Source organism: Amblyomma mixtum, chromosome 9, assembly GCF_055824585.1.
Source record: "Amblyomma mixtum isolate Tamu chromosome 9, ASM5582458v1, whole genome shotgun sequence".
NCBI classification, from domain to species: domain Eukaryota; kingdom Metazoa; phylum Arthropoda; class Arachnida; order Ixodida; family Ixodidae; genus Amblyomma; species Amblyomma mixtum.
Genome location: NC_143020.1, coordinates 12,511,618 through 12,523,823, shown reverse-complemented (window position 1 = coordinate 12,523,823; position 12,206 = coordinate 12,511,618). Strand labels below are relative to the sequence as shown.

Genomic DNA, 12,206 nt, shown 5'->3' with positions numbered 1-12,206 from the left:
GTCGCCATCATGCGTGACTAAAAAAGGAAGGGAATGATTCACTGAGCTTCCTGTGATGCGTTACCAACCGTTCGGCTTAGTAGTAGTGGTGGGGTGCTGCCCCGAATACGTGGTAAAGCGGTCCGGTGCCACAATATTAGAATAAGAAGAGGACCTTTTGGGACATCTTGAAATAAATAAATAAATAAATAAATAAATAAATAAACAAAGAAACAAACTTCTGCTTCAAAACAAGTTCTGGGATGGACAGAGCGACAGGCGGTGATCTTGAGTCCAACTTACCTTATGAACGATATTTGCTCCGAAGTTATTCTCCATCCTACGGGAGATTACAGGTGTAAAAACATAACTCAAGGGAAGGAGGCACTAGTGGTGATGCAGCCCATTGAGTGAAATGTAATGCAGAGCAGCAGTAAAATAGTTCAATGCAGGAGAAAAAGACAAATTGTAGGTTTAAGAAAAGTTCACACACCTCGGCCTCAGGACACTGCAGCCGATCCGTAGAGTCAGAATTCCAAGGCAGCTCGCAATTGTAACCAGAAGAAGTCTTTCACACCAACGTCGGACTCCATGGAGGGGACTTGAATATAAGTCCTGGTTTTGGTCAAATACTTCAGTAGAGAACACATTTCCGATTCTGCGATTTCCTCGCGCAGGATAAACACCATCTGATTCTCGCGGTCCGACTCGAAAACCCGGTGATGCGCCAGGGTGACTTCGAATGTGCACGAGCGGCTGGCGCAGAATTCCCGACTGAGCACAAACAGCGATTTTCAACTGTGTGCTATGGCACGATACACATTTATTGCTACAATGGGCATGCCGGGAATGAAGTCGCGCTCACCGATGCACACGCGGAATCGAAGGGCGGAGGACTCCAGCGTCGGTACCACGTTCTCACGCACCCATTCCGCGTCCAAGTTATGGTACGAAAGAAAGGCGTCCCAGAGGAACCGTTCCCCGGATTTCAGTCGTCGATATCCTTGGACCTTGACACGAAGTAATAGAGCAAAATAACGGATGTACCATCTGTTGACGTACATGGCGAACCCGGTCACCACCAAGGACCACCAGAATGACAGGCACCCCAATGATGACGTAATAGTCGGGGAGACGGCATGCTTCTCTGCTTGGAAGTGTACTTATTACAGGGGTATTTGCCACAGGCCCTTTATCACCCCTTCAAGCGACACAATTTTCACAGCAAACCTGTTTATGCGGTCGGAACAAAACACGTTCCACATTTCTAATGCTGCAGTTTGTGCAGTCCCATGGGGTATTGCAAATGTTTATTGAAGGGAGATCCGCAATGTCATTGTACATAGTGTCGTCCAAAACTCTAATCTTGTTGCTGTCCAGCTTGTTGTCTTCCAGCCTTGCCATACGGGAGAAGATTGGCTGCGACCAGTTTGAAATCAAGTCAGATCACAGCGACAAGGCGCTCACGTTCAGACTAATGAAAATTTCCGGAAAGAGGATTTCGATTTTGTTCTCTCCCAAATGCAGGATGTCTAGGCTAAGCAACGGAGAAAATACAGGAGCAGGACTGCTAATGACGATCGTGTTTTGTGTTAGAGTGAGTTTCTTCAGACTGCTCAGTCCCTCAAAGTTTTCAGCAGAGAGGGTGGTCAATTCGTTGTTGTATAGTTCGAGGGTCTTGAGCTGGCTGAGGCAGAAAAATGGTGAGCCGTACAGCGCCCTTAGAGAACACATTTCCAAACTGAGGTCTTCGAGTGCAGGTAGAGTGCACAATTCGTGATCCAGAAGACAAAATAGGGTCCTTCCGTCCCAAGTCAGGGATTTAAGAGAAAGTTTACCGATGAAAAAAGGGCTAGATGGAATATAGTCTTCAGGCTTCAGGGCTGCATCCTCCATTTTTAGGCGCACGAAAGCACGGATTGAAAAAATGTCATGAGAAGTGGAGTTTAGTTTGGAGCCCAGAAAGTAAATGTTGCTGAAGTTGTACACCGGCAAATGCACGTCGCGTGTAAATGGGCTAAAGATTATAGCTTGAGTCTTGACTTGATGCACTCTTGCCGATTTCCATACGTTTTTGGGAACGGGCATGAAAGAAGAGGCATAAATTATAATACGTTTAGTGCTTCCCAGTACAACCTTTTCACGTAATGCGTATGATAGGTCTTGGGTCCCTCCTGGAAATACCTTACTTGTATCATGCCATACCTGTGACGTACTACCGTCAAATGGATGTGCATTGATTTTACAGAAGCTGTACAAATGATTATTGTCTTCTTTTGATCTCCTTTCTTTGGCTTTACTCGCTGATGACGATGCAAATATATCGATGATATACCTCCCTTCGTTTCGGTCGATTCACTTCAATGAAAAAGGCCCTCAATGGCTGACCAAACTGGATAATGTGGAGGAAAAGTTTCAAATCAAATCTCACTTCATCTGATACTTTCTTCAGTGGATATTGGTAACAGCATTCAAAACTGAGGTTGCGGATCGAGAGACATTCATTTCCATCCTGAAGAACTTTCTCCTCCGAGAACTTTGGTCGGTATGTAGCGGCTCCCCTGATTACAGCAGCTTGACGACCGAATGACGACTGAATTTCTGTGATGACGACGCAGCTGACACCAACAATATCATTCAAGTGGCTAAATGTGTAGTTTTTGACAAGTAAGGGTTCCTCGTCTGTGCTGCACTTGTTCTCACAAAGCGAAAGTCTGTCAGAGATGACGATTCGTAGACAGAGAACTCCGAGGAGTATTTCTGCCTGCATGTAGCACTGCAAAAGAAGAAGGAAAGGTTGGATTATATTCTCAGATGTCTGTTAATATAAATTCAGTGCTATAACGGACAAGTGTCTACACAACGACATGACGAGAATCACCAGGAGTCACCCCCTTGAGGGCGCCCTCATCCTCATGGGAGCCTCGCGCTGTTAAGTGAGGATCTCAGTGTTTGTAAGAAGGAAGAAAAGGAAAGCCCACTGGCCTGTCGAGTGGCGCTGAACGGGCCACTGCCACTGTCGCGCAGGTGACAGTGATTCGAGATAAAGAGATAAAAGACACGCACACCCCAGATATCTAGGCCGAAGAGACGATTCCTGAGGCAAAACGCTTGTTTTCGCTTGAGGGTTAGCTAGAAAGGAAGGCCCAAACTCACTTTGGGGTGAGCGTTTGTCTTCTCGGCGCTGATTTTTCAGTTTTCTGCACAATAAACGCAATAACCTCAGGAGATCACGAAGCATTTATTTTTCTCAGCGAAAACTCGTTCTGCAAGTCACACGGCTTCTCTTCTTGTTAAGGCAGTAGTGCGCTCCAGAGGTTGACGCCTGGTGTTCTCTTTGTGCTTTCACCTAGTACAGTGGTTATCAGCCCGGCTTTTTAGCGAGTTCTCGCAGATGCTGACATTTCTTAGTGATAACGCGAAAGAGACCTGAACATCTTATTTGTGAGAGATAAATAATTTTACCTCGTCCCGTGATGCTTACGCTTATCGGAGACGCGGCGAATTCGACTACCTCGCTTCGTGTGTTTTTTAAATAAATGTTTACTGCCTCAGGGGGTAAAAGACTATTTATTGTTTGTAGTTTCAACTACTTCATGCTGCATTTTTGCTTACACGACCATTAGCACACTTCTAAAGGCTGCAGTATCGCCTATGATATTGATCAGTTGCTCGTGTGTGGAAATCTATCTCCCTTTGCTGGAGTAAGCGGATGAATAGAAAGCTCAAGAGGACAGCGAGAGGAAGCCACAATGATAAGCTTGCGGGTCACTCGTGTAGGCACAAGAGACAGAGCCCGTATCGCACATGATATAAAATGCCAATGAAAATATAGTGCTGAACGCAGTAAAATAGGGGGATTGCTGATAGGAAATTCAGTGGTGAAAATGTTCAGCCTTTGTCAAAAGCAATCAGGCTGAATGGTTTGCTTCTCATTCGTATAGTGGAGCCAAGAGTGTACATTTTGAACGGACAGATCAACATAGACCGCACCAAGAAAGCATTATTTTGAAATTTTCACAATTGAATTTCACAGAAAAAGCATGCATTAATAATCAAATAAACCTTAAGCTCAAAACACAGTGAATATGTTCAGTTCACAAATCAAGATAGCACGACTTAATTCTAAATACCGTTTAAGCTAGAAATCATCCACGTCGCTGCTTAGCGCCGCATTCATCTGCCTAATATTGGACTCAGCCTCTTTGAGAACATAGAAGGTGTTCATAACCTTGCCCACCATTCTACCTTTTTGTTTGACGATGCTGCGCGCATCCTTAGTCTGCTGGTGTGCTCTAATGATAGAGAGGACTGTGGTGTCAGTGCCTGCCACACTTGTGCCGCCACTAGCCCGCTCCATAATTGTTTGTACAGTCTTCGCCAAAAGTGACTAGGCTGCGCGGTTTACTTCTCAGCAGTATATTAAATCTGTATTACCAGCCCTCAAGCTCTAAATATATGTAAGGCAAGGAGAACCCCTGTCCTCCCCTTCAAAGAATTTTTTGAACTTAAGGGCAGCCGTGAGGGCTCTACTGTACGAATGAGACGCAAGCCATGCAGCCTGCTAACTTTTGGCAAAGACTGCACATGCGGGGACGAAACGAGGCGAGGCTCCTTTCACCCGCTGCCGCTTGCGAAGGCAGGCTGTTCACGATAGCCTTAATAGGGTTGATATTTGACCTTTGATGCCTCTAGAATACTGGCAAGAGCACTCTTAAAGTACGCAGCTATATCTACATGGTTCGAAATGTCAGCTGCCCTTGTTAGAGATTAGCGGGTGGAGCTGAAGGAGAAGGCAGGACAAGTGGGCCCTCACCCACATTCTCCTTTTTTGCCCGGCGCTCATTCCCTCCACCGGGACGGTGCCTCTCCGAACCTGAGATCACTGGGAGGCCTCACTGCGGTAAACGGACCTGGCAAGGGAAAAAATCGCCGTCAGGTGTCATGTGTCGCATATGTCATGGAACAGCATGAAATGAACGTTTAGACAGTGAGCGGGGTCATGCGAAGACACAGGGAGTTTGTGTGCCTGGAATTGCCTGCCTGCCTTCCTGCCCACCCGTTTGCCTGTTTGCCTCCGTAAGGTAAAAAATAAGGCAAAGTATAAATGGTGTAATTAGATTCGCCTACACATTTCAGCTGAATGTACACATGACGACACACGCAAAACACAAGTTGCAAGGATAACTCGTCGGCACATCTATGGCAGATAAGCTTGCGTACTAAACATAAAGCAGCGATGGTTAATACAAGCAGTGCAAGGAGATTCGCTATGACATGTAATTCACAAATAACAAATCTTACCTTAAAACATTAAGACATTTCGTTACTGCAAACCACTTTCTAGGTTTTTTGACAAGTTTTTAGACTCAAGTATGTCAGCAGAACTGGCAAGATGACCTACAAGCATGGAGCCCGGAACTGGAAATGAAAAATTGCACGACAAGATATTCAGGAAATCATGTCTTTAGCATGAAACACTGCGAAATGGATGTTATTTCTGCAATCATGAATAGTTAATCATGAAAATCAAGGAAAATATCTCATTACGGTAGGATAGCTCCAATTTTCAAGTAAATTCCGCTCATCTAGGGCTCCTCTCTTGGCTGTGGATCGTGGATGGTAGATACCCCTTCCGTTTTTTATTTTCCTCTAAGCGAAATTTCTATTTACTATCAATATTTTAAATTGGTTTGAGCCCGTCGTGCCTTAGGCGGCGTGGGCTGGGCGCTATTATCTTTACTTCTTTCCCTTAGTTGCCCACACTACTTTATGTCTGTCTGCGTAGAGGCGAACGCGGCAGGCGATTGAAAGCGAACGCCGTGTTTACCGCCTGGCAGAAAAGCGGTTCTACTTACTTATCTCCCTCTATAACCTTCTAAGCTGCGCGAACGATGACTTAAGGCTGCATTTCATCTCTCTTTTTGCATAACGAGGGACAAACCATTTATTAACACAACCGCTAGGGGGGAGCACAGCAAGTGCGACTATTTTCGTTTGTTATACCACGGCCGCTAGATACAAAGCGCAAAGCGAGGTGCGGCCCGCCACGTCGCACAGAAACGGCGTCTTGGGCCTAGTTCTCCGTGCGCCCGCCGCGGCGCCACTGCTCGGGGACTTCTACTCGCAGGGAAACGCCGCGCCAGCTGCGTCGGTACGCCCGTTGCTCACTCCTTGAGGCGTAAACAGTGCGCTTTCTAGTTGCTCATTAAAGACTGCATATTTAAGTAGTCATTGAAAACGCCGATTATGTCACAATCACCGCGGCAGGTAGGAAGTCTATGCCTGCACGACCGGGCGAGCGGCTGTACCTCAGGATGTTGCATTAATGCGCCTGAAGCTTTCGATCTACTTTTAAGGCGTAAGCCTTTTATGGCTCATGACTCGCCAGCGTGTCCGTCCGTCCATGCGTCCGCGGCAGCTGTCATTAATGGTTACTTGAAAAGTCAGTAATGGTAGTTAATGGTGTATTAGTAGATGTACGAACAGTAATGATGATTAGTTAATGATACCCACTAAACGCGCACACTGCGCATGCGCAATCCTCAGGTGGTTTAACAACGGCGCATGTACACTGACGTCAAAAGTTTGCACAATGGTCGTATCACCCAGAGCTCTGAGGTGCTCTCTGAACGTTGATCGAGGAAGGATGCAGCCCGCGCGCGCTCCAGTGTCGCCCGCTGCGAAACGCGCTCGCGATGCCGTACGGAAGCGTTCAAGAGTCACCAAACGATCTTCAACAGTCGCCATGCAGAGGGCACCGACAGAGGCGGTTAAAGGCTTTCGCCTCTTCGCACTTTAGATCGTCAAAGTGCTCCCTGATTTTTATTCACTTCTCGCTACCCCATGTAGACGGTGAATGAGACGGACACGCACAGCTGGTCACACGCAGTACATTTCCGCTTCGTGTCACGTCGAATTTTGGGTCTTAATAATAATAACAATAATAATACTTTATTGCGCCAGATATTTAAAAAAATGTACAGAAACCCGGCCTACCAAAGCCTCATAGGGCTTGAGTGGCAGAGCCCGAGCCCTTATATACACAAGTTATTGCAATTTATAAAAAAGAAAAAAAACGATAATTATAGCTGAAGTTGTGGAACTTCATAAGCCCACCTGCAGCCGAGAAAACAACAAAGTACTTGACACTTTTATTTCGTGGTCATACAAGAAAGGAAGGAACCATTCACAGACGAACAATCTTCCTTGATCTTACTTTTTGTTGTCATTCTCTGTAAAATGCAAGGAACATGCCAGAGACCTGTCGCTTGGCGTCCACTTTGTTCCTTTCCCTGACAGTCCTTGGCGAGCGATATTTTCAGCCACGCTTCTCAACGCTGTAGTTCGGAGGGAAACTCATGATATCTCACAGTTGGCTGTTTTCTAGAGTTTGTGACGGACAGTGGCACAGAGAAGATGCGCGGCATCGTGCCCCATGCACGTACCTGACCTCCACACACGCATGCACGAAAAGCCCAAAGAGTGCACGGCAGACACGAGGCAAACATTCATTCACGCGCACACGAAAAGTCCAAATCCAGCACCGCAGACGCGAGGCAAACGTGCTCACTGACGCGCACAGCAGAAAATCCAAAGAAAGCACTGCAGACATGAGGAACGTGAGTAGTAGTAGTAGTGGTTTTTATTTTGCATTGAATATGGAAGGCAAACGCGGTTTTACACGACGCAAACGTGCTCGAACACGACGAAGCAAGGAGCGCTTCGGGAGTCCACTCCCGGGACCTGTCCCCGAACAGTGGCGCCCCCACCGAAAACAGCGGCCGCGACTGTAAACTCCGCCAGGACATGCTCACCCATTGTCGGCGGCGCGACGTGGCTGGCCGCACCTCGCTTTGCGCTTTGCATCAAGCGGCCGTGGTTATACATTTGACGTCACCTAAATTTAAAACCTTTATTTATTTTTGACCTTACTTTGGAACTTAATTTTATTCTCACCCAGCTGGTATAGATATTTAGTGGTTATAATTAATAATCTTGTTATGACATTCCATGAAGTTTAAACACTTAAAGATAAAGTGCTCGTTATTTTATAAGCATGCTCAGAAAGCCCTGTTGTGAGCAATAGAGCTGTTGGTTATTTTTTATAAGCACAACACTGAGGCAACTAAAAGTTAAACTACATATGCATCCTGAAAACTCAACCTTAAACCGTTCCTTGGAAAAAATAGAATATTTCAAAAACTATTGCACTTGTACATAGAAAAACAGGAGTTTTGGTGCACTCGCAACGTCTAACGATTCATTGGGCACGAAGAGAATGAATCCGTTGTCATTTATTGCCATGTGCCGAAGAAATTAGTGATCTATATATTCCAGAAAAAACGATGGCAGAAAAAATAAAGAGTGAAGTGTACTCCCTCATAGGCACTTCCTTTTGATTAGGGAAACGCAGCATAACAACCAGCAGAAGATCTGATCTATCGTCTTCACTAAGTTGTGCGTCACCTATGAAAATTCCGGCGGGATTCATGATGCGCCGGGATAACAGAAGCAAGACACGCTCTCAATTTTCTACAACCACCAATTAAAAAGACGACCCATTCTAAATTTCTACTGCACTTCTAACTACAATTTTTCGTGGCGAGACAGGTGAGGACCTGTGTGTTAGGACGACAGAAACATAAAACGGCAAGTCAAAAATTTGGACAAAATTTCCCATTTTGTTTCACACGTCTCCTCTTAATCTGAGAAACACCTGTGTTTACCTACAGCGCTCGTGCCGATTCTTTGCTGATGAAGCTTTTTCTGAGGATGAAATCAGAAATTCAGATTTGTTTGTTCAGTTCCTTTCCTGTCACACGTTCGAGCGACACGGGTTAAAGCGGCGCGACGACATGACGAAATTAACTCCTAGTACAGAACATGGTGAGTTAGGGTAAGCTGCATTAGCCTAATTAATAGGCCTTTCAGTGCATTGTGCAATCACCTACGTTAATTTGCGTTCAATTATTACTAAAGTAGTTCGCCTTACTGGATGTTTGGGGTACAGTGTCTAGCCTCACCGAAGTCTGAAAATACGAGAACAAACAGCATAGCATTAATTTTTCTGTGACACCGTTCGATGCCGGCCAAGAGATGGTTGGTTGTTACAAGAAAGAGCTTGTGGCTGAATAAAGAGACTAAATCCGAAGTCGCACGAAATATACAGCCGTCGGGAAGACACATGGAAAAAGAAACAGTTGTGCTTGCCCGTAGATTATGCCCGCAGTGAAAGGCAAAAGTCAGACGTGAACGTTTCTTGCGGTCGAGCCGTGCGGCTGCACAAGCCGTGCAATCAGAAAAACTATTTATAGTTCGCAGTTCGTGGAACACAGTTACGGAAAACTGCATGTGTTATCAGCAAAGATGAGTGCGTGGCGCCTGGAGATAAGTGCCCCTCCTTAGAAAGTTCGAGACGCCCTCAAGGAATTTCTACGAAAAAGACTGCAGGTGTCCTTCGCTAATTTTCTTTGTTCTTATTGAAGGCCTAACACATAAAAGGAGAAAATGTATGCATATAACAAATTTCTTCTGGAGTTAACTACAGACGAAAAAATATATATGTGTTTTCTTTTTTTCGTTCTCAATTCATCCAACCAACTAAGGTATTTTGATTCACTGCATGTGAGGGCTAGAGTAATATTTAGGATATTCTACAGTGCGTCCACGCTAACTTTACCCAAGGGTTAAAAAATAAAATATTTGAGTTCGGCGAAGGAAACCACTTACATACTTCTACCAACCGGCTTGCGCATCATGGGCAATATTTTGTTTTGCAATTAATTAGTTAGCAATTAACATACTTTTTCTAAACGCGTAATATTGACTTTAGGTATTAATTGTGAATAGCAAATTTGGAGAGCACCTTCAGAAAGCCCCTTTCCACTTATTTGCGATAACAAAAACCTCACATGTATCTTTTTTCGAGCTCTAAAGAAAGCCCGCGAAATACAAAAAAAAATCACGTGATGAGTGCATTCGCGCGCCACGATTGTGCTGCTCTCAACCGTGGCTTGAGTGAACGAAATCAGCTGCTGGCAAGGCGCGACGACCTCGATGCGCCGGCAGGCCGATATGTCAACGGTGCTTGCGGCGCCCGCGCGAGCCAGTCTGCAGGCGTGACGGTGCAAGTTGCAGCGAACGCGCCGGGCATTGTGAGCTATGGCATAGCCAAAAATGACAAACACAAATGTGACTAGTTTTATTCGCCACTTAGAGGCAAAAGAAGATAGGCAAATATTTTACTTATCTTATTTTGCCTCTCAGTGGCGAATAAAACTCGTCGATCATAGGAAGTTTCAAAACCTAGAAATTAACAGTATTCAAACTTTTATCGCCCAGTGATTTTTCGTAACTAAGCTGTTGAAGTGGATATAAGCTGCAATAAACTTTTCATATTGAGCGACTTGTCATATTAGTTACTGTTTATTAAATATGAAGTATTCGTATCGGAAGGATGTCGAGCCACTTCTAGGGCACACCTGTGCTTTTCTGGATAATTTACGACCAGTGGAGTTTAGTCATCGATGGTCGGTCATTATGGTCCGTCTATTGCGTCACCTACAGCAGTAAGTCTCCCTCCCTTTATGAGAGTTGCACCTCTCATAGAACCTTCAATGCTTTTTTGCCTGTTAAAAACCACAATACAGTTTCATGGCGCAAACACAGGCCTTGTCTCATGGTTTTTCGCTCTTTCTTCTCGGATGGCATGTTTTGGAGAACTATTCCAGTCGCATGTGATACAGGATTACCTTTTTCGACGCAACTTTTTTCAGTTAATAAGAAACATGTACCCAAAAACTCATTTGGATACTGTGCAGTTTTTCTTCTGCGAGGAAATAAGTCCTGAAGCACGCAATTCTGGGCGAGTTGGTTATGAATTTCCATATAGAAAAGCAGCGCGAAAGACGATGGACAACAGGCGAGGCAAGCACAGCGCTGAATAACAACTGATTTTTTTATTCAGAACACAACGTATTTATAAACAAGATAAAACCGTGCATACGCGGCAATGAGACCACATATGTTTAGTATTTCGTGAAGGCAATAACGTCGCCATTTTGACCTAGGTCAGAGAAAAAAAACGCCTGATACACGAGTATCTGCGAGAATGTAAAAGGTGAGGAAACAAAAATTTGATCAGCGGCGCGAAACGCCTCAGGCGAAGTTTTCTACTGTGTGCGCTTTCAGCAAGCGGGTGAAATGCGCGTTTACGCTGTGAGCCAGAGAACTGATGAAACTCGCATTCACAAATACAAAATGCAATTTGCGAGATAAACATTGCAACGTCATCCTCCCTCAACTAGCTTCCACGAAAGTAATATAAAATTCCGCATTTTATTTCTTAATTCTTGCAGATTTTAACCCCCATCTCATGAATGAACACTAATATCATGAAAAAAACTGAGACTTTGCTTAATAAAAATAGTTATATGGACTGTGACTAGAGCAGCAATTGTTTGTATGATGTCTTCTCCCTCAAGCCATGCCAGTCTGAAACCAACCTGTAAAAAAATTGTTACGGCATTCACAGTTATAATATCGGGTAAGATGACCAACGTCCATGTACCAGTTTTCTCTTCAAAGGAACGAATGTAAGCAAGAGGGATATAATAACACTTGACGTCTCAGTTCGTTTTATATTTACCAGCACTGTTCCGGAGCCCAAGGTATTAGTACAGTCTCTGCGAAAAGTATGCAGCCCAAGCGGTCTATTTCTGGGCCCTGAATAGCGGCTTGTCTTGCATACTCAGGACCTTAATCTCACAAAGTGTGGAGGAACATAAATCCTCAACTCTCCTGTGCTTGGAAGTGTCACTTGTGCTTAAGAGCTCCGATACACGGCTTGTAAGGAAATCCCTTGGGCTGTGTATATTTATGACAAATACTGCACATGAAGCCACTGTAGATGAGCACGTAGCTCGTATATCAAAATTTACTGCTACAGAGAATAGGTCGGCTGCAGTAAGAAAGGCAGATCTCCATCTGATATAAGGGAAATGTGGGCGTACACTAATTACTAATGAAAGTTTATTCATTTGAGCGCACACAACATTTTTGTATATAACGGGCTTCATGAAAGAGTGTTTTTTCCTTGTTTTACGGTTTAAAGTTGCCGCGCTTCGACATCGTGCTCGTACCTCGACAGCTCCCCTGGCGCCATCTATCGCACCTTTTATCGTTTGTGCTGACGCTTTCAAGGAAGGCGCACGCCTTGAATTATT

General features: G+C 44.8%; 1 pseudogene; it reads right to left on the bottom strand.

The window, feature by feature from the left end:
• Positions 1 to 506: 506 nt before the first annotated feature.
• On the bottom strand, positions 507 to 1,875 carry LOC149328339 (toll-like receptor 4; annotated as a pseudogene).
• Positions 1,876 to 12,206: the final 10,331 nt, after the last annotated feature.